The sequence below is a fragment of the Halichoeres trimaculatus genome, unplaced genomic scaffold, assembly GCF_033239565.1.
Source record: "Halichoeres trimaculatus isolate MK-OKI-2021-1 unplaced genomic scaffold, fHalTri1.1 fHalTri1_scaffold_3, whole genome shotgun sequence".
Lineage (NCBI taxonomy): Eukaryota > Metazoa > Chordata > Actinopteri > Labriformes > Labridae > Halichoeres > Halichoeres trimaculatus.
Genome location: NW_027437181.1, coordinates 1993681 through 2015010, shown reverse-complemented (window position 1 = coordinate 2015010; position 21330 = coordinate 1993681). Strand labels below are relative to the sequence as shown.

The following is a 21330-nucleotide window of genomic DNA, read 5'->3' as shown; positions in this document are numbered from 1 at the left end:
TTGTGCCTCACAACACAAACCGTTTGTCTGTGCCTCACAACACAGACCGTTTGTCTGTGCCTCACAACACAGACCGTTTGTCTGTGCCTCACAACACAGACCGTTTGTCTGTGCCTCACAACACAAACCGTTTGTCTGTGCCTTACGACACAGACGGTTTGTCTGTGCCTCACAACACAGACCGTTTGTCTGTGCCTCACAACACAGACCGTTTGTCTGTGCCTCACAACACAAACCGTTTGTCTGTGCCTCACAACACAAACCGTTTGTCTGTGCCTCACAACACAGACCGTTTGTCTGTGCCTCGCAACACAGACCTTTAGTCTATACTTCACAACACGGATCGTTTGTCTGTGCTTTACAACATGGGCCAGCAATCTGTGCTTAAAACATTATCCCAGTAGTGATAATTTCAAGTTAACTGCAAAAAACCTCCTCCTACACTACATTTCAAAATTGCCAAAATAGCGTGATAGTCCAGTCAAACATTTCATTTATTAAAAGTTAATTGATAGAAGACCCTGTGTCATGGAGCACAGACCATCAGTCAGTGCCGTGGTGCACAGACAAGCTGTGCCCTCTGAGGAACAATATTTCAATGTACAGCCAGGTCTCATATTTGCTGCCTTCCCTCCTTACTCATGGTTGCTTAAGTTATGAAATTAGAGCTGATTTTTGTTATGACGGCGTTTTGTAACCATGAGTGAGGAGGAAACACTGTGGATATTAGATCCAGCTGTACTTCAAAATGTTATTTAAGTTGGTTCAGATCTGCTTCAATTTTTTTTCATAACATTTACTTTATTCAAAAGGCAAATTTATTGATTTACACAGAATTATTAAGTGTAAAATGTTACACAGATTTAAGTGAGTAGAGCTTTTTTTTTTAAGGAGTGCAAAACAAGAAAAATGAGTCATCATGAATCATGACCTAAATTGCATTAACTTAAAAACATATGTGAGAAAGGTTTTGTGTAATCAAACTAATCCAGTTGTATATACTTTTCATATTTAAGTCAGCATAACTTAAATTAACTTTTATGAGGCTACAAGTTTCCGTTATTTTTTTGAGTAAAGCCAACTCATGATGTTTTTCAGTGCAGCTGACTGTAAAACAGTTTGGAGAGTTTGGAAAATCAGGTGAAATAACTGTTGGCTCATTTGGATTTATGAACTCCATCAGCCTCCTGCAGCTGTTTTAATCATATTTTTCACTCTGGGGCTGTAAAACTCCTCTCCATAATATCATACCTGCAGATTCTGTCTCATCTGGTTGCTTTCTGCAAACATAAAATGGTTTAAATGTGGAGAAAAAGAAAGGAAACAGCTCCCAGGCTTTTTAACGTGTGAACGGTGAGGGCTCTGGGCTGCAGGTGGTTTTGTGGATCTGAACAGGTTTCATCTGTTGCTGCTGAGGAGGCAGGCCCTGAAGAGATGGATGGGGTCTGAATGAGGGGCTGTTTTTTCTTTGATAGGTGTTTGTAATGTTTGGCTGTAAGACTGAAGTTAGCAAACAGGAGGACTCGTGCTTCTCTGTCAGTCGGTGTGTGAAAGCTTCATCACTCTGTGAGTAAACACTGAGAAACACTGACAGGTTGGTATTAAAGAGCACTCAGTGATCTGCTTTAGTAACAGGTAAGATAAAAACAAACACAGATCTGTGATTTCTAAGTATAGCAGGACGGTTATATCAATGCTCATCCGCTGTTAAATCCACTCTGTCCACCCTGGCAACCAAAAATACGATTCTGGCAACTCTTTCCCAAATCCCCAGAGGCTGTCAGGCCCGGCTTGGTTTGCATTAATCATCATCAGGAAACTCATCGCAGCAAAGCTCCTCACACAGCAAATGACTCACTCTCATATTGCAGCCTCCCATTAAAAAGGAATTTAGCTTAATTTGTTGTCATGATATCTGCTCGCAGTATCACACAGAGGTGCCTTTACACAGCTCGCAGCACAGCAGAGGTTTCTGAGGCTCCAACTGAGTTACACATGGCCTGAAGCTGGAGTTGTTTTTATCAGGCCTGAACGCTAAGGTCACTTTTTCTGCACACCTCACCTGTTCATGGTCTCCCAGTGAAATCAGCTCCAGGGCACGACTCTTATTCTTCTGTAGCTGTATCTCTGTGTCAGTAATATTTCATTATGCACGTTTACAGAAACACTAACGAAATGAAGAGCTGTGGTTTTATCTAAACTCACAGGAAATCAGTTTGTCTTTAGTTTGTCTTTAGTTTTTATCACAACTGTTGATAATTATTAACACAAACTGAGCCTTTAAGAAGTTATCAAGCTCTGATCTCAGCACCAAAATACAGGACATTTCTAGATTGGGGTAATTTTTTGGGCTTAAGTCTTGGTTGTCAAATTGATTGCTGTCCTACGTTGGTTTGTGTTCAGTAACTATTTCTCTAGCAGCACACTTTGCAGGTTAATAAAGATAAAATATTAATAAATTTGCATGTTTATGAGTTTTTGATGCTGTAAAATTAAAAACACGTCAATGTTTTTACTAATTTCATAACAAAGATCCTGCTACGTCATCACCCTGAGACGCTCGCTAGCTGTCGTAGGCAGAAAGACTGATCATTCAACTCCAAACAAAACACTGTGATGACAAAGTGATGCTAAAAACAGATGATAACACCAGTTACATGGGTAATGATACAGCTAAGCTACAAAAAGCTAACATTAAGCTAATGTTACAGTATTCAGAAACTATATTATGTAGCTTCTGAATGCTGTAACCTTAGCTTGTCATAGCTTATTTAGCTAACCTAGCTCCTGAATGCGGCTTAGCTTTGTTCATTGTAGTGAAGTCTGTTTGCTGTGAATCTGTCGCCCTGCTCTGACATCACTGTAGCCACTATTAGCTGTTGCTATAGCAGCGTTAGCTAGATCATCCTAATGAGCAATTTCAAAATACAACCAACAGTTGAAAACGTGGCTAATATTTACGTGGAGTAGCAAAAAATTGGGTGTCTGATAAAAAAATCAGTATCATGGGACATTGTCAAACTCTTTGGTTTCAAGTGAAGTCGTGGTTTGTCTTTGTTTTGAGGGCTGTGTAGCTCTTCACCTTCACCGAATTGGGACACTACTTCACCAGACGTGCACATGAAAAAAACCAATGGCAAAGGAGTAAAAGAGACTTAGCATTGGGGAGTGTGGTAGTAAATACAGTGAGACCGGTAAAAATGTGGAATATGACATGAAATTAAGGAAAGTTGGAATTGACATTGATTTGTAAAAGCTACCAAAAAACCAGGGGTCCATGAACAACGACATGTGGACAGAAATCATCTCCTTACATTTATTTGTTCCTGATTTAAACACCAGGAAAACACACAATGCAAAGTTTGAAAGCTACGAAAGCCTCTATATGATTCAATCATCACGCGCATTCCATTTGTTGTGATATCACTTGTTTTCCACTTGTTGTGACGTCACGTGCATTCCATTTGTTGTGACGTCACCTGCATTCCATTTGTTGTGACGTCACCTGCATTCCATTTGTTGTGACGTCACCTGCATTCCATTTGTTGTGATATCACTTGTTTTCCACTTGTTGTGACGTCACGTGCATTCCATTTGTTGTGACATGACTTGCGCTCCGAGCGTCACATGGTTTTCCGTTGCTATTTAACTGTCTTCCTTGTTGCTTTTGTCCTGTTGGCGTTTTCATAATCTTATTTATCATGGGTCATGGGTGGTCATCGCTGATTGGCGGCCGCGGCAAGCCCTCACGCAAATTCGCGTCAAAAGTTCAATTTTTTCAACTCGAGCTAATTCGCGTCTCCCGCCCAAACGCGTGAACGCTCCAAGGCGAATCGGCGTCTAAAACGCATCTTTGCATTGACTTTGTATGTAATCGCGCAGCAAATTCGCGTTTGGTGTGCCCGTACCATTACAGTGCCACTTAAAACTGAAATTTGTGATTTCTCATGTTCTTAAGATTGTTTGAAGTTGGAAGATTTTTGTAATTTTATAACAAAAAGAAATTAGCTTATAATTCCCCCACAAACACCGTCTGACAGTTATATCACATTACAACCAGAGCCTGGTGAAACTAGTTTAAAAATACATTTTTAAGATGGGACAAAAGTTAGATGAAAGATTATTAGAATATTTAAAAATAACAGCTCATCTCCACTTTTTTATTGGAGTTAGTTTCATCACTTGGCCAAAGTAGACGACTAATGTTATGCTGGGAGAACAGTAAAAGATGCTCCCTGTTGTTTCAGCCTGAAAGAGCCTGGCTCATCAGAGGAAGTCTGTAACCAGCTCAGAGCAGCCGTCTCAGAACGGGGGTTTAGTTTTGTCCAGAAATCCTCAGTTCCTCCAGCTTCCTGTGCAGACCAGCTCTCTGTCCTCCTGTGGCTGCTGCACAAACATCAACACCTCCACCGGAGTCTGTGTGCACTCAGGTGCTGTAGTCGACCTGGTAAAGCCCTGTTTCCCTGCAGCTATAGGTTGCCTACTTCACACTGTACACACACACACACTCACACACTTAGAGGAGCTGCTTTCACGTCAGCTCCTGAGGAAAGGAACTGAGTTCATAAAACACCTTTCACTGTTTTCCTTTGACATTTTGGACTGAGTGTTAAATAACTGGAAGGTCACAGATGCTGAATTATTAAGAGGAGCGTCTCTGAGCGCGGCGTCACCTTATCGCTGTGATTCAGTCACTCTGAGGTCTCTAACACGCCGTACTCCATGTTAATCCAACACTTCACTTTGGATCCGTCAGTGTGTTTGTCCTCTTATCAATACAGGTACAGGGCAGACTGAGGTAAACACACACCAACACACACCGACACACTACCTGTGAGTGTACCGTGGTCGCTCTCCTCTCAAACAGAAATATAAACCAGTCCAGCTCCAAAGTCTTAATAAGGGAGTGAGATAAAAACACGGGCTGTGTAGGTTGTAATTGCCTCGCGCCGGCTGCAGCTCTGATTGCTGCAAAATGCCTCAACTCCAGGGAGACTGTGTGGAAACTCTCCGATTATTGAGGTGGAGAATTATACAACAGCTGCTCAGTTAAAAGAGGACGCTTGTCTCTAATAGTCTGCATCTTAATAAGCACAAACAGCTATGACACAGAACAGTTATTCTGTGAAACGCTCTGCCCTGCAGGGGGGAGCCGGAGAAACAGAGAGGCTTCATGAAGGGAGGAGGGATTTCAGCTAAATCAGCTGAAGACTGAGCTGCAGGAGGCTGCGGGAGGCTGCAGGAGGCTGCAGGAGGCTGCAGGAGGCTGCAGGAGGCTGCAGGAGGCTGCAGGAGGCCCAACGCCACCGAGCTGCATCCGTCAACAGTTTTTACACCGTCTGCGTTTGTCACGTTTGTTGGTGAACGTCGTTGTGATGTTTTTTATATTTGATTCTTTTGGAGCTGTCACACCTGCAGCTCAGAGGATACGTCCGCTTGGCGCTTTTCTTTCATTTCTAATTTTCTGACTCCTGGATTTTAACATTTTTTAAAAACATTTTTTAAAGTTACTCCAATTTTCTCATCTTCTGCTCGTGTATCTTTTCCTCTGGAGACATTTTGCTCTGTATAGAAAATGATTTTAGCTGATACATAAAGCTCATGAGAGCTGAAACAAGAGAAAAAAGAGATTCAGAAACACCTGTTGTTTTTCTCCTCTATACTTTCTTTTCTTTCTTTGTTTTTTTTTAAGTTCTTCAAACACCGACTTACTTGAAAAACCATCTTAAGTAATTAAACAGTCTGTGTTATTTCTCAGTTTTTCTCTCTGCTTATTAGTTTTTGTATCATAAACAGTGTTTTTGTGTCTGAGTTGGGTTGTTTACATGAGTTTTAGGTTCACTAAGTTAGTCGCTGCTCTGAGTCTTGGCTATTTGGTTGAATTAATCGGTTTTTTTTAGGTTGTTGGAGTCACAGTCATACATCCTGTCAAACAGCCGTGTAGGTCTTAGTAAAACTGGAGCTTCAGGGACAAGCAGCAGTTTCACAGGTTAAAAGTTTCTCATTAAATTACTTAGTCCTGCTTTATGCAGTTTTCCCTCTCTGCCATTTTCACTTCCTAACAAACTTGATGAGATTTCAGAGAAAAATTACAGAAGCAAATTCCTCTTGTTCCATTAGCAGTTTTTTTTTTTACTTGTTGCAGCAGTTCAGACCTCATTTTTGTCTTGAAATAACTTAAAACAAGACATTTTTATGGACTGACCAGGTGAAGGTGGCTCATATTTAGCATAATAAAACAATTTTTACTGAAAACAAGACAAAAACACTTGATAAGATTTCAGTTTTTTCAGTAGGAGAAGTTTTCATGCTGTGGCCTTGTAACGCCACATTATGTAATAAAACCCCAACTTGTAATAATATAGTAAATTTTCACTTCATTATGTAATAACGTTGCATTTTGTAATAATCTGTCACATTTTGTAATAAAATTCTTGAACGCAAAATGTAATAAACTCTGCTGCATTACATAAGTTTTTACATATTACATCACTTATTACAAACTGCAGGTTTCCACAGGTAATAACTAGGAACTTATTACATAATGCGGCAAAGTTTATTACATATTACATTCTAGAATTTTATTACAAATTCCGGAGCTATTACATAATGACGTGAAAATGTAATACATTATTACATATTGAGGAGTTATTACCTCTTTGGAAGACACTAGAAACGCCATAACATTCATTTTGCCCATCATGTTATTTATCTATTTAGATTTTTGTCAAAACTTTTCAAACTAAAAAAAAAAAAGACTACTTGTCTTTAAAGTGTCTCTTTTAGTGTGCAATTGTTTTTATGGAGTTTACACTAAAGGAGCATAATCTCTCAGTCTACCTTTTCTGGCCACAAATGTCTACAGTGACTATGTGACAGGGTCACCGTGCTGAAAAAAAATGAGTGGAAATGATAGAAAAATAAATGAACTGAGTAAAGAAAAAAAGTAGGCTTAGTTCATTTTGGGTGCTGATGTAAGTCCCTGTACTGATAGTAGGTGAGGAGTGCAATAAAAATAATGTTAGAAACCAAGGTGATAAAAGGGAGGATGTGGCGTGGGGGAAGAGGTGTGTGTGGAGGACCGGGGAGGTGCCGAGGGAAACAGGGCCGAAGGAACGCGCAGAGAACTGTGGACTAACGGGGGTTAAAGCCAAAAAAAGGAAAAAAAAAACAGTAAATGATCAGTACCGGAAAACTGTTGATTTCATGCGAAAGACGTTAAGCTGTGGTGCCGACTGTGGAGGCTGTTTCCTCTAGTTGTGGACGTCCCCCGCGCGGAAAGGACAAAGGAGCGCGTGGCCGTGGATATTCCTCCCGGACCTGGGTGAGGTCGTTGCTGTTGTTTCTTTTTCAAAGTTTTTTCCTGGTATACCAGAGTTTTAATTTTGATCGATCCTTTTTTTTTTTTGGCTGGACTATTTTTCCTTTATTTTGTGACTTTGTTTTCAAGAGCCCAAACCTTCGGGGCAGGAGGCGAAGGAGGACTTTTTTTTGGGTTAAGAATAAGGGAAAAAAAAAACTCTTGTACATTGGACATTTTTAGGTGAAAGTTTGTTTTTCGTTGGAGGGTTCTTTGGGGATATTTTCTGTTTCTTGAAGTCTAGGTTTTGAGGGTTATTTTGTGTTTCTTTTTAATTTTTTTTATGACGGAGACGCCCGCTGTCGTGTGTGCTGTCGCGGGCGGTAAAGAAGCGTCCTGGAGTGAAGGGTTTTTGTATTTTTTGGTTTATAATGATTTGGGGTCGTGCTATTTAGTTGCTTAAAAAAACGGGAGGGGTTATAGGATTATTTTCAGAGTTTGTGTAAATAAAAAAGAGAGTTATCTTACACTATTATCGCCCAACGAGTCCCCCTTTTTTTCCGATGTAATGCGAGGTTATGGACTGAGCGTTACAACTATACGGTTATTACAGGGTCAGAGTTTTAGAAACTGAATCTTTTGATTGTCTTGTAATTAACCGCTGGAACTGTCAGAGATGGCAGCATTTTATTGGAGCCTGTTTTGCACAACAGAAAAAGTATAAACAGAAAAATAAAATGTGGAGAGAGTTTAAAGGAACTGTTTGAAATGTTGAGGATGATGATGGTTGATCGGAGCTTGGGGATCCTGCGAACTATAGATGGAGTGAGTCAGATGCTGATGCTATGTCAGAGATAAATGTGTAATCAAACATGTTCCAACATAATGTGGGTATTATTTCATTTTTATAGAGATATTATTAAACAGAAGATGACAGATCGTAATGTTTCTACGCTGGTGGTCAGAATGACTGCTCATGGCGGTTCTAGTAGGAAAACAACGACAACCTTTTGCAGAAAGCAGGGAGGTGAGGATATGATTTATTTTAGCTGAATTAAAAGAAATAAAACAGTAATAAAAACTTTCTTAACTCTGAATTTACACCATTAAGCTCCAAAAAGGTGAAACTTGGTGCTGTATCTGATCCTGCCCAGGCAGCATCTGCATTTGTTTAAACTGTTTGTGTTGAGCATCAGAAATTAAATCCTGTTTATCTCTGAGGTTTTTCACCAAGCGAAGCCCTGGTTGTAGCTTCTTCGTCTGAAACAAGTACTGCACCAAAAAATGTCCGTCTGTCAGCGAATCCTGCTTCAGAATCAGCCACGAGGAACAAACAAGATGTAAAAGAAAATGACCTTAAAACTCCTCCTGTTTGCTGACGACGACGCTCTGCTAAACTCTACATACAGAGCTTTAAACAGAAACACAGACTCAGCTTTTTTCTATTAAAATCAACCTGAACAGCCTCAAAAATTCAGTCTAAAGAAACAAAGATCGTTTTGATAAATTCAATTTACTGTTGGCCGTAAAGAGGAATCAGAGCGACTTGGTTGTGGTGTCTTTCCTGGGATATGTTTCAGATATTTGTTTGTTTTCAGACTCAGAATGAATAACTTCTGCAGATTTAAAGAGTGAAGGCTTTGTTATGAACAGAGGCTGCTCTCCTCTTGTTTTTATTATGAGTGTTTTTTGACCTTGGTGCTGAACTGATGCACACGACTGCACTTACAGGGATTAATGAAGCTGTGTTAAAGTGAATTGTATTTTGTGTGTGTGTGTGTGTGTTCTTCCTTTTCATCTATAATCATATCATCCTATAGCCTCACACACAGAAACCTTACTCAGCAGAGCGTCAGACGTCCAGCTCCCTGAGTCTGTGTGTGTGTGAGGAGCAGAAATGTTTGAGGACAGATGCTGCTTCTTACACATTAAATGAACATTTTGAGGGAGAAGAAAAGGAGGAGAAGTACGCTGAGGAGTGAATCTTACATTATTTATTTTAACCAAGCTTGCATGTAATGACTTTTCTAATGTGAGTGTGATTAAAGTACCTCAGACCGTCTCAGACCGTCTCCTCCTTCAGAGCTTCAGAGGCCTCCTGCGTAATGACCCTGATCATTACATCAGTCAGATGCTTCGCCCTCAAACCTCTGGGTGGAATAAAAATATATGAATGTGTAGTTGAAAAATATATGAATGTGTAGTTGGTAGCATTTTCTGCACATATAACTTCCACTATCATTGCTATGCTGATGACACACAGCTTTACGTCCCAGTTAAACCTGAAGATCATCCCAGCATGAAGTGTCTCGCTAACTGTCCAGCCGAGATAAAACCACAGATGTCAGTCAACTTTATAAAACTTAATGAAACTAAAACTCAAATACTTGTTGAAACCTCAGGTCCTGAGCTTTGAGCCTCTGGCTGCCTGTTGCTTTCAGGACTGATTTTAAGATTCGTCTAATCTCATTTAAGGCCCAGCACCTCACTTTATTTCTGAGCTTTTAACCCCATATGTACCTTAACGCAGTCTGAGATCCTCTGGCAGGGCTCTACTCGCTGCTTCAAGGTCTAAACCAGGGGTCTGCAACCTTCACTTTCATAATAGCCATTTTTCCTCAGCTCACCTGGATTAAAGTCATTCAGGAGCCACAAAATTTACTTTATCTTCAAAAGAAAGAGACTTTAAAGTGCATAAATTCTAAACATGTTAAAATCTAGTGATAAATTATCTAAAAAAAAAAAGTTCTTCAAATAAATAAAATTGGACATGTGATGTCTCAGTTTTTGTTTTTTTTTTCAAGAAATTGCACAAAGTTGCACAATTTTACAAAAAAAAAAATACAAATACACTGAATTTTTAAAATTTGCAAAAAAAATTTGCAAAAATTAAAAAATATGAAATTTCAAAAAAATGCAAGAATGTGAAAAAATGAATCAAATTAAAAAAAATAGCCAAATTTCATTTCTTTAATTTAGAAATTTGCAAGAATTAAAAAAAAAAATGCAAAAATGTCAATTTTGAATTTCAAAAAAAAAAGAAAAAATTAAAAACAAATTAAAACAAATAATAATCAAATTAAAGGAATTGGCAAGTTTTATTTTTTATTTCAAAAAATTGCAAGAATTAAAAAAATGGAAAAATTGCTGAAATGTCAATTTTTTGAATTTTAAAAAAAAGGAAAAAAATAAAAAAGGAATCAAATTTGAAAAAATGATGATTTTTTTTTTAATTTTTAAAAAATTTCAAGAAATCAAAATAGTAGAAAATTTTCAAAACTGTCAATTTTGAATTTTGAAAAATTAAAAAAAAAAAGTTTCGAAAATTCTTGAATCTGATAACATAATTCCATTCATTCACTCAACCAATCATTTCTTATCTATGCTAATGTTTTGCCAGATATTAAGCATTTATATAAAGTTTTCAGTTAAATAATCCATCCACACAGAATTAAAATCTCTATTTTCTTCCAGATCTTCCAGTCTTTTTGAGGTGAAGTAGAGCGGTGGCAGGCTTTATTGGCAGATGGGATGAAGATTTAGTTCAACTAAATGTTAACGCAGGATTTTATTTAGTGTCAGTGTCTTTAATCATCAATACCCTCTTTAAGAAAAATTAAATAAAATTATTTCAATATTTTTTTAAGCAACCAGGAGCCACTGCAAAAGAGTCAGAGCTGCATGAGGCTCTAGAGCCGCAGAGCTCAGACTTTTACAGAAGACCTATTTTTACAGAAAAGCTTTTATTTTGTGTTTTTTTCTTATTTAAATCTTGTTTTTATTGTTTTTGTTTCTATTGATTTCATTAATTGCTTGCCTGCTTGTCTTATTTGTTTTTATGTTATGTGAACACTAAGTCTTTCCTGTTTCCTGTCTGCTCTGCAGTGCTGCCAGTTAAAGGAGAGGGAGCCCCCCCCACCCCAAACCACCCCCCCACATATCTGGAAACTGCAGACAACAAGCAAAACAAAGGGACTGGACGTCTTGAGCACAAGAGGAGACGATAAAAGCAACAACAGAACAGGACTCGGCTTTAGGACGAGCAGGGACGCCAGCGGTAAACAGACCCACCCTGGACGGGTTCACTGAGACCGGGACCGGGTAGAAGACCCAGTAGGTGGTGGCCCAAAGTGATTGCCTTAATAACTACACATTAACAGATGTATGAAGCGCCGAAACTAAGAGACTTATAAGTACAAAGATGTTTTATTTACATGTGAAAAAAGTGTCTTGTAAGGAACAGATGTGAATATTTTACTATGATAGAGATCCTGTTTGGTTGTAACGTCGACATAATGTTTTAGTTGGGTCGGCTTTGTAGGTGTCATTGGTTCCTAAACGGTGAGTTTGCTCTCTGCTCGTGTGCAGGCAGCAGTGCCACTTAATCTATTTTTATCTTGTTTCATATTGTCAACCAAACAAGGCTGGCCCGAGTCGCTCACTCAGACGCTGGCAACAAACTCTCAAATTCATATCGTGTCATAACACATGAAAATCCTCATTCAGGAAGTGAGTGGAGAGGAGAGGGGGGGAGATATACGAGACCGACGTGGACTGGCTCAACGCTACACACTGAGATACATCAGACGAATATCCTCTTACATTAAGATCCACGCACACTTAAGCAAAGATGTCAGGCACATAAACACCGTCATAAATATCTGCCACACTCACTTTCTATCACAGAGACAGCAGATGAAGCTCGCCAGGCGCTCGCCGCGCTCTCAGCGGGCTCCCGCCAGGCGCTCGCCGCCCCCGAGGATCATCTGCGTAGGGACAAAATACCTTCGGTTTTTTTCTCAGATGCAAATTTAGAGCTGACCAGCTGCTTTGTTGATCTGTTTTCACTTTGAATTAACTGTATGCAAAAGTAACATGGACGTGTGTTCTCTATTTTTTTAAACCTAGCCTTGATAATTACATAACCAAAGGTGAAACCCTGAATCTATTGTATGTCGTGGACTTCTGGAACATGTTGTGAAATAGATGCACACTGAATAGGAAAAAAATGTACATAGCAGACATTTATACTTGTGTGTCCTAAGACGTGTTGCAGGTAGAGTAATCTGAGACTTTTTACTTTCTTTGACTGTTACGACCATCATCATCATCATCATCATCATCTGTGTTTGCTTTGTCCTCACTCAAACGATCATGTTGATCTTCATCGTCGGGTATTTGGCAGTATTTTTCTTCCTGTCTTTTGTTGGTTTTACTTGTTTAATTTATTTTTCTTTGACAAACTGGCCATTAAAAACCCACTGAGTCATTTATTTCCAAACACGCTGATGTCGCTTGTGCAGCTTTGTCCGTCACATTCTGTTTCCTCTCTCCTCACAGACGTAAAGTGAAACGTCCTCTGACACGCCAGGCTTGGTTTTTTATATTTCAGCCGTTTTAACTACATTTAGATGAACAAGCATCCCTTACAGGCACTTAAAGCATCAACTTTGAGCTCTGGGCGTTTTTTTTTTCTGTCTCTATTACGGAAAATCCAAAGTTCACATTCTTCCTCTTTTTTCCCAAAAATCATATCTGTAATTACCTCAATAATAGAATCCCTCAGACGAGCTGTTTACTGAATTTTACTGATATTTCTTTGTTTCGGGAAAACTTGTAAACACAACCCAGCCACAATATTTTAAAAAAAGATGTCAAAAGTTGACTTTGGAAATCTTTACGGAGAGTCTGCTTTCACTGGCAGGGAGTGGATACTAATTACGTTCTTCTTTTCTGAGGTTCAAAAGTCTGACCAGAAATACAGCCAAGTTTGGGGGTTGTCAATCAGCAGTGTGGTTTCTCTTAAGAGGACTTTCATATCAGGAGGACGGGAGGTAAAGACGGATTAGGCCAAAGGAAACAGAGCGCTGAGGAGCTGAAGGAAAGTGGATTAAATGTCAGGTTGTAGCGTTTACTTTTGTGTTTGAGGTAAAGACAAGAAAAGAAAAGTGAAAATTAAATCCCTTTCTTTATTTTAAAGTTCAGAAATCCACCCCTGGATGGAAAAATAAAAGTTAAATATAAAACACAGGACAACAGAGAAAGTCTTTAAAGGCGCCAGTGTGTTTCTGGAATTAAGACTCTGTTTCCCATGAGCACTAGCACCCACGGAATCTTGAGTTGTCAGTTGTCAGTTTGTACCGTAGTTTAGTAACCGGCTATATTTAGCTCTACTCACAGCCTGGTGCTCTGAAACGTGTCCATAGACTGTAAAAAAATGGACTTCCAAAGTGAGGTCTCCACAGACACTGCTCCCCCTGGTGGCTGGCTGCAGTATAGGTCAAAAAATCCATCTCCCCAGTCATTCCAGATGGGCTGTGGTCAAACTTTAAAAAATTAATCCACCTGGTAGAAACGTTTCTCACATCTGATTGTTGTGGTGATTTGAAGATATCATTTGGCTGCCTTGTATTCAAGTCCTCTTTTTTCTGAAAAGTTTCGTTTTCATTAGTTATAAGAGGTTAAAAACGAGGCTATACGTCGCGTTTAACGATGATTGACAGCTGACGTTCTCGTGTATTTTTTTCGGGGATTGCAAAATATGTCTGGAGTTAGAGTCAAGAAGTGATTAGACTCTCAAAAGAAAAAAATGATAATTATTTTAGTGAATCCTGGTTCTGTCCTACCAGAACTCATCTACCAACTCCAACCTCACCAAGCAGAGCTAACGTAACCTGGCTCTTCATTTTATTGATAGACTCTCAAGTTTGAACAGACCACTGCAGAATAACTGCTGACTGTGGGTTGGAGACAACATTAGCACAAACACATTAACCTGGGTTTTAGCCTTTAGCTCGTGCTCTATCTCTCTCCTGTTCATCTTTCTTCTGCTCTGACCTCCTTTTACTTTTAGCTTTACTTTTAGTGAGAAAAAGAATTCAGAAATAAACTTTTTTGACGCTGAAATCCCATTTCAAATCATGGATTATGATCATGTGTATTTATAAAAGTGAAACTTTTTCAAGATCATTTAGAACATGTGTCAATCTCCCAAATTTGGCCCAGCACCAAAGTGTTTGAATAGAGTGGAGCGCCAAATTTTCAAAACAGCACAAAGCTGTTTTTTTTATTTATTTATTTTTTATTTTAATAAATGGGGAAGTCTACAATTTCATTTAGCAGACGCTTTTAGACAAAAGGGAAACCTAGTTAGTGCAACAAAGCGCTACAAGTTATTCGGCTGCAGGAGCTGCCATTAAGGCCAGGATTTCTTTTTTCTTTTGTTTTTTAAATAATATAGAAAAATCTAGTTAACAAACCACATTTAATTGCATCAACAATATACTTTGGGTTGGAGTGGGGCACCTTCCCGCTCAATTTCTACTCATTTCTGTTCACGACAAGAGTCCGTTGCATTCCCAAACCCGGGCCAAATTCAACTCTCAACTCAACTCAACTTTATTTATAAAACACTTTAAAACAACCTCAGTTGAAACAGAGAGCTGTACATAAAAGTAGTGCAGGAATAAATAAGTAAATAAAACAAAAAATCATTGAAACAAAGGTGCACATAGTAAAATAAATTGTGACATTGATCTAGAAATAATTCAAAACAATTAATAAAAACTAAAACAACCATAAAAAACATGAGCAGAGTCTCAAGCTGGGTTAAAAATCAGTATCCGAGTACAAATATTTCATGACTTCCCACCTATTTGTGGTCTAAGGCTTCAATTAAAGAGAAGTTAAACATGCAGGCACATATTTTTGGTGTGGGTAGCCTGTGAGACCTTAAAGAATCTGATCCTCTAATTATAGATAAATAAAAAGGGTAAATTGCGTTTCCCGCAATATCTTGGAATTGAGAAATAAAACAATGATCCTGAAATGTCCAGGAAGAGAAAAGTTAATGAGGTTGAAGCTGTTTCAGGAAACATAATCTACGTCGGCATTTTGACGCCAAACACGGAGCCAAGTACACCAAAGTGAGCCTTCAAGAAAGGATATGTTCAAGAAAGCCACGACCAAAAACAACACGGCAGAGAAAGCTGTAGTTGAAGCAGTAGTTGCATTTATTTCACATCACATTTAGCGACATTTAGCTAGATTTTATACTGTCTTACTGTTACATCTGGGCCTTTGAGGGAAGCCACGATGCTGATGTGGCCCTCGGTGAAAATGAATTTGACGCCCCTGACTTAGAAAATCCTCACAGAGCCTTTAAACTAATGATCACTTTCTTTCTGCACAGATAAGGATGAAAGATGATAGCGCTTAAAAACAGGGCAACAGCAAAGCATGAAGACACTCGTTGGCTAACGCTCATCATCTCAATATTTGACGTTTCTTGTGGTGAAAATTTCAGTCAGTAGAAAAAAAAATCTCATAAATGAAGATAAAACATGTTATTTTGAGAGTTTCAAAGGTGCAAAGAGGCAGATTGTGTCACGTGAACAGCTGTTCCTGTTTCCCGGTCTGAAATCGAAGCAGATCAGAAGCCGACTGTCGCAGCTCACTTCATTTCCTGACACATGACGGAGATGGATGGTCTTAACTGACTCTCTCAGGCTGACTGTTTATTCCTCCAACATGTTGACTCATTGTTTCAGAGCTGGATTAATAATAAATATAACCCGTCAGTGAAGATCTATTTTCAGAGGTGATTTTTATCGCTCTAATCTCGTCAGATTATCGGCCCAAAGCGTGAGCCGCTCCTAATCTGACTGAGCGCGGCGGCAGAGGCCTGAGGTGGGAACCTGCGACGGGTCAGGTGGACTCTGCCTTCAGCTGTCAGACTCAAAGAGCCCAGACGTTTCTCGCCCAGACGCTGAATCCTCAAACAGCCAGGAGCTGCAGCTGCAACAATAGTGATAAATTTACCGGAGACAAATTAATCACGGCGGTGATATGTGAGCTACAGCGGGGTATTATCGCAGAGCCGTACAAAAGAGGCTAAGCCAAAGACTAATACGCCTACAGGTTAATGGAGACAACAAGAAGCGGATCAGCATGAGAAGTGAGCCTCCGGGGCCACCGTATCCAATCAAGCAGAGCAAACAGGCACCAGAGGACGCTGCAGAAAATAGTCTCTAACCCATTTCCTCAATCTATGAATTCAAACTCTTCATTTGGTCTCAGGCTGCAATTATGTCAAGCTGCACTGATAGGGTGTCCTCGCTTAAATACGCTGTCATCAGGAGATCAGCCGAGGCCCAGAGGAGGGAGGAGGTGCACTGTCGGATCTCAAGCAACAAGATAATAAAGGCCCATGGGCAGGTTTGATGGAGATTAGATTTTACAGGGAAAAATAATTCATCCACATGATCAGAGGTCTGCAACCTTTACTGTCACAGGGGCCGCTTTCAGCTCGCTTGGATCAAAGTCATTCAGGAGCCACAAAATCTTCTTATTCAAGATTATTAAGTGTCAAAAGTTCAATACATAGTTAAGATTCAGTGAATAAAAATCCAAACCAATAGTTTTTTTTTGGAATTAATTAAATTGTCATTGTGATGTCTTAGTTTTTGATTTTGACTCGATTTGGAATATGTAAAAAAATAAAAAGAAACAAAGAAAGAAAGAAGGAAAAAAAATTCTGGTAAAAATAAATTTAAAAATAAGCCAAAATTTTCAAAAATTTCACAGAATTTCTGAAATTCCCACAAATATTGAAAAAAATTGCAGCTTCAAAAATTTTCCAAAAAATGTGGAAATTTCCAAAAATTTGCAAAAAAAAAAAAAAAAAGAAAGAAAGAAACAAAGACAGAAAGAAAGAAACTTAAAATAAATAAATAAATAAATAAAATAAGCCAAAAGTTTAAAAAAAATCACAGAATTTCTGAAATTCTAAATATTTACAAATCTTAAAAAAAAATTGCGGCTTCAAAAATTTTCAAAAAATTTGGAAACTTCCAAAAATTTGCAAAAAAAAGAAAGAAATTAAAAAAAACAAAAAAAATATTTTTAAATAAGCCAAAAGTTTAAAAGATTTCACAAAATTTTTGAAATTCCAAGCATTTCCAAATATTAAAAAAATCATTGCGACTTTAAAAATTTAAAACAATTTGGAACCTTCGAAAATTTGCAGAAATTATTTTTCAAAAAAATCTAAAAATTTTGAATTTAAAAATGAGGCAGTATTTCCTCAAATTGGCTCAAAAAAATGTTTGATTTCCAAGAATTTTTAAATATTAAAAAAATAAATGAAAATTCAAAATGTTCAAAAAGTTTGGAAACTCCAAAAATTGAATTAAAAAAAAAAATCTTGAATTTGATTTCCAAAATTTATTTTTTTTCTCAGAAATTTAAAAAGTTGAAAAGATTTCAAATTTTTGCATTTATAAAACTTGCACAAATTTGAAAAATCACAAGAATTTAAAAACTGAATTTTTCAAAAAATTGCACAAAACCTTTATAGAGTTTGAAATCTTTAAAAAAAAAATTGAAAATTCCTTATAAATTTCCAAAAAAAACACTTGAATTTCATAACATATGCTTGTAATTTTGCCCAACTTATTGCTCTTTGAGGTTTGCTAATTTCTTGCCACATATTAATCCTGTTTATTAAGCCGGCACACAGTTTGCAGACCCTACACATTTGGGAGCTGAACAATCAGGGCCATAATCCACAGATATCCACACAGATATTCATCCAGAGGTCGTCCAGGACCGAACCAGGAGTCATCCTCAGCGGTGGTACATGCTGCTGCTGTGGATGCTGGGTTTACCTGCAGGAATAACTTTGTTTAAAAAGCTTTTAGAGGTGTTAGCAGTTTGTTTGTTGAGATTAGATAACACACGGAACAAGAGGAAAGAGAAAACTTTAATCCCAATCTCCTCCACAGAGAAAAGCTCAGCACATGATGCATTTACCAACCAGAGGAGGAAGGAGATTCACCTGGCACGGGCTGAGCATTTTCTGTGAAACAACTCAAATTCATTAAGCAATCTGAAAGAAAACTCTTGTTGGGGATTGATTTCACATTAAGAAGTGTGAGAAACAGCTTTTTTGTTCAGGTTCACATATTTCTGAGGTCTTAAGAGATCCGTAACGATGCAGCCAAGATTAACTCTAAAGATGGATGCGTCTCCTGATCAATGACGTAAGGATTTTTACAAGAAAAAAACAAAGCAAAATGTCCTCGAAACTAAAGCCAAGCAAAACAACAGCCTGGTGTTTACCAGACTTACTGATGCGTGCAGTAAATCTGGTCTCAGCGTTGCCAGATTTGGCTGAAGTGAATCCACGCTTTCAGATCCTGGAGCCTGCCTCGTGTTTACCAGCCGAACCAGAAGCTTCTGCTTTTTCTGCTCCTCAGGTTTATTTTAATTTTGCCTCATCCTGTCAGAGCCCAAACCTAACATAATAAAAAAAAAGAGTGTGTGTGAGGCCGTCTGCGATAGAATGAGATATCATTTGTTTTTACTGATAATCTGCGCTCAGTCGTTCAGTCTCAGAAGAGAAGAGGAGCTGTTTCATTTCTATAAAATCTCCCTGTTCCCGTCGACATGGCCTCCAGTCAGACTGATTTCAGAGACTGAGGAGGGTTGAATATTCCCAAACCAATCACCACAAACCAACCTGCTTTCTCTATCTACACTGAGTCATAGACATGTCACACAGGGACTCTGCAAATTGGTGCAGTTTAAAGGACGAGATCACGATTTTTAGTCTCTAAGCTGCAAAATTTCCCTTTTCTTTAATTTTTAAGAAATCATGTTTTTGTGAATGACTGGCTGGTTATTACTTTGGATATTAGATGAAAAGAAGAAGAGTCTGCAGCTCCTATTTCTCCTTCGTATCTTAATTAACAGCTATGGAAGAGGATTGGGGCCATTTTTGATTGAGAAAATAATTTTTGGCAGGTCAATATTAAAGTCCAAATGATAGAAATAAAATCTAAATGACGAGAAATAAAGTCAGAATTATGAAAATAGAGTCAAAATTATAAATAAAGTTGAAAAAAAATTCAAGATTAAAGTCAAAATTTTAAGATTGAAGTCGAAATTATGAAATTTAAGTCAAAATGACAAGAAGAAAGATGAAATGACGGGGGTAAAGTCAAAATGTTTAGATTAAAATGTCGAGATTACAGTGGAAATGTTGAGATAAAAGTCCAAATAATGTTAAAAAAAATCTATTTCAAAATTATTTTTTTAGGTTATTTTTTCCCTTGTTTTTATGACTTTAATCTTAAAATTTCAACTTTAATTTTAAATTATTTTTTGACTCTATTCTCATTATTTCTACTTTTAACCTCGACCTGCCCTAAATTGTTCTCTCTATTAAAATTGGCCCTAATCCTCTTCCGTAGATCTGCTCTGTCTATTAATGGCACGTGGCAGTTTGTGCTTGCTTAATGCTAATGTTTATGGGAAATTGCATTGATATGCTATCAGTTAGCATACATTGGTATAACTTTGGCTTCAGAATTTCCAATTTTCATCATGGAAACATCTCAGTTCGTCAGTATTCAAAAATACTGAAACCCCAAAATGTGAAATACTCACAGGTAAATGAAAGAAAATTCATAACTACGTCAAGGTTCCAAACAACTTAAACTATTGTTGAGGCACTAGATGTCCTACTTCAGACGATAACATGACAGAACATTATTCTCTCTATTAAAATTGGCCCTAATCCTCTTCTGTAGTTTGGAGTTTTAATGCAGTTTCACTACCTAACTTCCTGTCACGCTAGATCTGGTCTGTCCAAACTGACGCGCGGCTGCTCCAGCTTCTGTTCCCAGCAGAGCAGCGTGAGTGTAGGTTTACTCTCTGACTCAAACAGAAATCCATAAGATCTATCTATTAATCTATCTAGCTGGGACTGAGCAGAGACAGATTGGAGATGCTGGGGTATTTAGCCGTGACCTCTAGTCTGAAAGTCTGAAGCCTGTGTGGAAGTGCTGAAAACTGCAGTTCTTCAAGTGTCCACTTGGGGCTGGCTGGAGAATCGCTGACAACCACACACACACTGATACAAAAAGTGTTTTGTTTTCCAGCAAAAAGTAACATATTTACAGCTTGATACAAAACAAATTAATCTGAATTAGCCCATTCTCTGTCGACTCTCTTTATAAGGGTGAATTTTTTATAACTTGTTATTAAAACTACGAGTTTTACTCATGTAAGGCCACGGCTGACTTGACAAAGAGGTGGGCATCCTGTAGCTAGCTTCTTCTACAGCAAAGGAAATACAACTAAGCTAGTCTGAGTTCAACATTACCAACATGACTCCAACGATGACAGGCTTCAAAACTCTCCATTAGAAGTGAATGGGTGACATCACAAACACTGTACACCTGTATCACAGCAAGTTAACTGGCTCACCAGAAATTTCTCCTCTGAACAAACCGAAGCGTTAGCAAGAGATGCCCCTCTCCGTTCAATCTGCCCAGTCACATGATTCAGAGCTAAACTGCGTGTGAAGCTGCCTTTATCTGGAAACACTGACGTGTGTGATGACATTTTTTTCATGTGTACGATTTGTTTGAACTAATCTAAATTTTAAATGTTGTGATCCTCAAGAACCAAGTGTCAGCTTTAAAAACCAACAACCAGACTAAGCTCTGTATCTTAACCTTACAACCCCGCAGCACTGCAGACACATCCCGTCCTCATGGCTCAGTTTGATCCAACACACACACACACACACACACATTCACACACACAGAAAATAATAGAAAGGCAGAGTCAGAGGCTGAAGCTCGCGGTGTTTACTGTAACACCCTGACGCCGTGTCAGATAACAGGAGGACCGTTCAGTGTCTTAATCTCCTTATGAACAAGGTGGCTCATGAAAGGCTCTGCAGAACGCTTGAACTGTGACGCACTTTGTGTTTGTTTACGGTTCATTCTGGATATTCTGTGACGGACTGGATTTGCTGCTGCTGCATCGTCTGTCTGCTGCAGAACAGTATTAGAGCTCTTTCCTCAACACACAGTACGGCGTTTGCTTAGTCATATCTGCATTAAGGAAACTGTGTCTCACACACCTGCAACGTAAATTGATTATGATGATGTTAGCATAGCGCTAAAATTACTGGGTCATTAACAGGTTTACCTCAATCTGGAAACACTCGATGGTCA

The 21330-nt window shown here is 38.4% G+C and overlaps 1 protein-coding gene across 2 annotated transcripts in view; it reads left to right on the top strand.

Annotated features, from left to right (window-relative positions):
- The window catches only part of kcna4 (potassium voltage-gated channel, shaker-related subfamily, member 4), a 91166-nt gene extending 77096 nt beyond the window's left edge, over positions 1–14070 (top strand). For both annotated transcript variants that reach the window (XR_012598082.1, XM_074666064.1), the window contains one exon: positions 11186–14070. The gene's annotated coding sequence lies outside the window, so the exon portion shown is untranslated. The remainder of the gene's footprint in view (positions 1–11185) is intronic.
- The last annotated feature ends 7260 nt before the right edge of the window (positions 14071–21330 follow it).